General features: G+C 43.2%; 1 pseudogene across 1 annotated transcript; it reads left to right on the forward strand.

Moving 5' to 3' along the window:
• Positions 1-1,243: 1,243 nt before the first annotated feature.
• On the forward strand, positions 1,244-5,334 carry LOC104598678 (putative calcium-transporting ATPase 13, plasma membrane-type pseudogene; annotated as a pseudogene). The gene has a single exon (XR_016077101.1). The product of XR_016077101.1 is annotated as a putative calcium-transporting ATPase 13, plasma membrane-type pseudogene (transcript).
• The last annotated feature ends 372 nt before the right edge of the window (positions 5,335-5,706 follow it).

Below are 5,706 nucleotides of genomic sequence, written 5' to 3' on the forward strand. Positions count from 1 at the left end.
GGCAATATTGTAAGAGAAATTTCAACATTTCGTGAAAGCAAAAAATCTTCATATATTGCATCATAAGTTATCTTCTTCACTGAGTTTGCAGGGAAGGAGGAGGAAGATCAACAATTTACCGTTGATTACCGTTGATCTTTTACTGCCGGCGTCGGTTGGTGTTGGTTGTCAATGATTTGGTAACGTGGTTAGGTTCGGAAGACAAAAGGGGTTTGAGTCGAATTCTAACATGAATGGGAAAGCCAAATCATGTTTAGTTGTCGCCGATTCAACCAGCTGAATCACTGATAGCGGAGAAAGTCTCCATTAATTCACAATTAAGACTGATGAGATGAGGTGTTCGTCTATCATTGGTGGATGCACTTGTCCAATGCACCCATAGGTGCGCAGAACGCGGACTCTCAATTTCAGCCATGCTCTTTGATAGAAATACAATCGAACGAAGAATTAAAATATTGATACACCCTGATGTTTGAAGAGGTGAATTGATACTTCAAACCTTATGCTTCATTTTATTTTTAGCTTCTTTTTCATCAAAATTTTATATTTGAACCTTTGAGCCCAAGTAGGAATTAATTGACCATCTTGGTAAAGCTCTTGTATGAGTTATTTGTTCCCCACATTGAGAAGACTGGAAACATTTCTTTTAAATCCCTTGTTCAATGTAAATTACAACGGACCAAATGGAATATGGTGGTTCAATTGATGGGACCTCTGGCTCCAATTGAGGACTCTGAACCTCCTACCTACAAGATGTATCCCTACCCACCTCCATGCATTGGGAATATCTCTACATGCATAATAAGATATCGCATGTGTGGCCCTGATCACATATATAGGTAGGTGTGGGTAGGAGATCCGAACTCCGGATTGGGACGGTTTTAAGGGCACCAAAGTCCATAATAAGATACCGCATCCGTAGTAGATCTGTATAAGTTTCAACTTTTAACCGGGTCGAAAACCGTTGATTGCAAATTTGCGATGCAAGTGAAGTAACCACTAACCACAAATTCCATAACAACTTGAAAAAGAGACAGACGAAACTTAATTTCATTGATGCAAATATATGGAAAGTGTGGGCACTGTCTTATTAATTATTCTTATGTTAAATATGTGGGACCCCTCTTGCTGTGGCTCTTGATTCTTGAAGACTGCAGACGCATTTGAAAGTCAAACAGGTGTAGTCAGCTTTGAAAGTTATACACCAAAACAAATTCGAAGAAGTACAGATACACACGATGCAAAATTCTAAATTGTAGCCCCCCTATTATTAATCCTCTCCCCCTATAAACCACATCCTGCCCGTGAATTTAACATCAATTCACGGTCAGCATGCATTCCCCTATACTTTAGGCTATAAAATTCTGATCTGGGTTGGTTGGTCATTCTTTCAAACAAATTTGATGGACAGCTTTGAAAGTCATACACCAAAACGAATTTGCTGGACACACTAGTGACCAGATCAGATGGGTGATATGGGTGGGCCAGGCAACCAAGATAATATCGCTGAAAATGAATGAGAAAAGATCGAAACAAATGAGGGATAAATGATAGCACATCGTCTGTTGTAAATTTCAACGTTTAGTTCCCAAGTTACAGTTATTGGATCGTGAAGATGGAGGAATCAAGAGTTCGCACGCGGAAAGGCAAGGAGAAGCCTCTGTCAGTAGATCGGCGACGCAACAGCAAGCAGCGACCTCTCCGGCGGCGTGACGGAAAGATAGTTTGGCCCCGTGATGGCAAGGAACAGTCGTGGATGGATCGGCATCGTAGTGGAAAGAGTAAGCGAGAGATTACTAGGCAACTGAGAGATGAGCTTAGGCTAGAATCCTCATTCTCTTTCGCCCCACTTTGTGCTGAACCCAACGATGAAGATGAGGAGGAGGAGGAGGAGGAGGAGGAGGAGGAGCCTTATGAGCATGAGGAGGCACCTCTCCTATCCGGAATTCCACTCTCATCGTCTGAAATCTCTCTTTATCCCAAACCCAACAACGACGAGGACCATAGTGAACCCAGCTACCATGCCGATAGACAGGACCAACTTCTCTCTGGGGTCTCTACAACAGAGTCTTACATCTCCTTGCCTGCCGAAACCAACCATGACAGTAGGTATGAGCAGGAGCAGCCCCTTATTGGGACCTCTCGCTCATCTTCAGAAATTTTCCTCAGCACTGGAACCTCAAGCTCAAGCTCAAGCTCTTCGCCGGAATCTCAATCTCGCCATCTCCTTGAGGGGATCTCAAGCTTACCATCCCAAGTTTCCATCAATATTGACGATCACGGTTGTGATGGGTTACGCTTCTCCGACGTTGACCAGCCAACCCTGATCGAAATTGTTAAACAGAAGGACTTAGACCTTTTAAAACAACACTATGGAGGAGTTGAAGGAGTTGTCCTCGCTCTTGCTAGTGATGCAGTGAGTGGGATCCATGGCTGTGCTGCCGATGTTGAGAGCCGCCGCGTCGTGTTTGGTTCGAATAAGCAACCACCCCCAAGCCCAAAGGGCTTATTTCATTTCTTCTTGGAAACTTTCACGGACAGTAGTAACGCCATCAGCTTGGCCTCAGCTTGTCTTTCTCTTGGGTTTGGAATCAAAGCACACGGGCTGAAGGAGGGATGGTACGATGGTGGGAGTGTTCTATTTGCTGTCTTTCTAGTTGTCGCCTTGTCTATGGCGAGCAACTTCAGGCTCTCAAGACAACTAGAGAGGTCGTCGACCCTCAGCAACATCAGGGTTGAGGTCGTGAGAGACGGATGCCGGAGAAGCGTTCCTTTCGTCGACATGGTAGTCGGAGATGTGGTCAGTCTGAAGTTCGGTGATCAAATTCTGGCAGATGGCTTGTTTCTGGATGGCTGTTCGTTACAGGTGAACGAGTCTAGCATAACTGGGAAGAGTCATGACCATGTGCAAGTAAATTGCAGCAAGAACCCGTTCCTGCTATCCGGTACCACAGTCGTGGAAGGATCTGGTCGCATGCTCGTCATCTCTGTTGGAACCAACACAGGCTGTGGCCAGATGATGATGAACTCAGTCTCAATGAGCCATTACAGGAATGAACGTAGCCATCAGACCCCACTACAAGAACGGGTGAATAAGTTGACTTCCTCTTTATCCAAGTTCTTTCTGGCGATCCCCTTCCTTTCTCTTGTGGGGATTCTGATGCTTGACTTGGTGAGGAACACAGAAGATGATGGATGCAACTCTAAGACCAACAATCTGATTAATGAATTGTCAAGCATTAGGGGATTTGTATCTGTAAATGCAACAGTTGCAATCGTGGTGGTGGCAATTCCAGAAGGCTTACCCTTGCTTATCAAGAATACTCTTGCTCACTCCATGGACAGGATGAGGGGAAATAAGGATCACAGGAAAAAGATCATGGTTCAGAAACTTTCAGCCATTGAGGATATGGGTTCAGTCACCACCATCTGCACAAATGCAATCGGCACATTGACTTCGAATACAATGACAGTAGCAGAGTTTTGGCTTGGTGGAGAAGCAATGGATGACTCCTCTTTGCATTTTGATAAAGTAGCACCCAATGTAATCGAATTGCTGAGGCAAGGAATTGGGCTCAATGTTGTTGCAGAAGTTCTCAGAGTCAGAGCTACTTCAAGAACATGCCAGTATTTGTATGGTAGCCCAGCTAACAAAGCCATTCTCTCCTGGGCTATGTTCAAATTGGGTATGAGTGAAGAATACCTAATTAGGCAGAAGATCTATGATAAGAAAACATTCGGCATTCACTGGAATGAGGATGCCAAGGAAATAATCAAAAGCTTATCAAGTTATTATGAGAAAAATGGCACCATTCAACCCATGGATGAAGGCAAAAGGATGGAGTTGGAGCAAATAATTGAAGCTATGGCAAGTAATGGACTCCAGCGCGTTGCTTTCATCCACAAACAAATCCCAGATCTAGAAGACCAAGATGAAATGGTTGGTCACAAGCTACAAGCTGAGGGCCCGACCCTGTTAGGCCTGGTGGGTCTGAAGTACAACTGTCCACATGAAGTGACAAAGGCAGTAAAGGCTTGTAGAGATGCTGGAGTGGGTGTCAAATTGATCACTAGGGAAGATGTTTTCACTGCAAAAGTTATAGCCAGAGACTGTGGAATACTTGAACCTGATGAGAAGTTGAATGATGAAACAGTGGTGGAAGGGGTGGAATTTCGAAAGTACTCACCAGAAGAAATGATGGATAAGGTTGATAGAATAAGGGTAATGGCAAGGTCCTCCCCATCTGACAAACTTCTGATGGTGCGATGCTTGAAGCAAAAAGGTCATGTAGTTGCAGTCACAGGAGATGACAAAAATGATGCGCCAGCATTAGCAGAAGCTGACATTGGACTAACCATGGGGATTGAAGGCATTCAAATGGAAAACGAGAGCTCAAATATCATCATCTTGAACGGTGATTTCGCTTCTATAAAGGAAGGTCTGAGGTGGGGCAGGTGTATTTTCAACAACATTCAGAAGTTCCTTCAGTTCCAGCTCACTGTGAATGTTGTGGCACTGGCGATCAACTTTGTCACAGCGATCTCTTGCGGTGAAGTTCCCTTAACAGCAGTCCAGCTGCTATGGGTGAATCTGATTATGGATATATTTGGGGCATTGGCTCTAGCCACAGATCAACCCACCAACGATCTCATGAAGAAGTCACCATTTGGTCGAACCAAACCGCTTATCTCCAACATCATGAAGAGAAATCTTATCGCCCAGGTTCTGTTTCAGGTGACCATCTTATTGACTCTGCACTTGAAGGGAAGATATATATTTGGGGTGAGCGAGAAGATCAAGGAGACCCTGGTGTTCAATACTTTCGTTCTCTGTCAAATCTTTAATCTCTTCAATGCAAGGAATTTGGAGAATAGGAACATATTTAAGGGGATAGAGAAGAATGAGTGGTTTTTGGTGGTTGTTGGGATCACTCTTGTTCTTCAAGTGGTGATGGTGGAGACTGTAAATAAATTTGCCAACACAGAGAGGTTGAATTGGGGGCAATGGAGTGCATGTATTGGAATTGCAATCTTATCTTGGCCCATTGGTTGGATTGTTAAGTGCTTACCAGTTTCTGCTGAAGTTGTCAACGGAAATCTCGGTAGAGTCGATTGGATTCACTCTGTTCCACTTGTAAATCATTCTCGGAGACATCTCAAAAGAAAATAACTATATATAGAATATAGTTGTCTATATTTTGTGCTTTTTCTTTTTTAATGATCTAGGGTAAGAGTTTCTGTGGGCGCCTACAAAGAATTGAGTATAAGCTCGGATTTCTAACATTTTCTTATTGCAATCTAGTAATTCATACCTTTAATATTTGTTTCATTTTATCTTTAATCATTTGACATATTCTTCAACTCCCTTTGTCTTGTTATTTTTGGTTTCTGATCTAGTCTTTTACTGTTGGTGTTGTTAATCAGCTAGACCCAAGGAGTCAAAGTGGTAAGTAGTTGACTTGAGGCCATCTCCACTGTATATACAAGAATGTGGACTTAGGTGTTACTTTCTATGATTCAAAGAATAGCATGGTATTGGCTGTAGACAGGTTACAATGTTTCGTGATACATATATTAAAAGCTTTGCTTATGAGTGGCAACGAACCGAGTTCGAGCTTAATGTTCTAGTTCGAATCAAACTCGAGCTCGAGCCTCATGTTATTCAGCTTGATTCGGCTCGAATTCACATCTAATTACCGATTACTT

This window comes from Nelumbo nucifera, chromosome 6 (assembly GCF_055504915.1).
Source record: "Nelumbo nucifera cultivar China Antique chromosome 6, China Antique-T2T, whole genome shotgun sequence".
Taxonomy (NCBI): domain Eukaryota; kingdom Viridiplantae; phylum Streptophyta; class Magnoliopsida; order Proteales; family Nelumbonaceae; genus Nelumbo; species Nelumbo nucifera.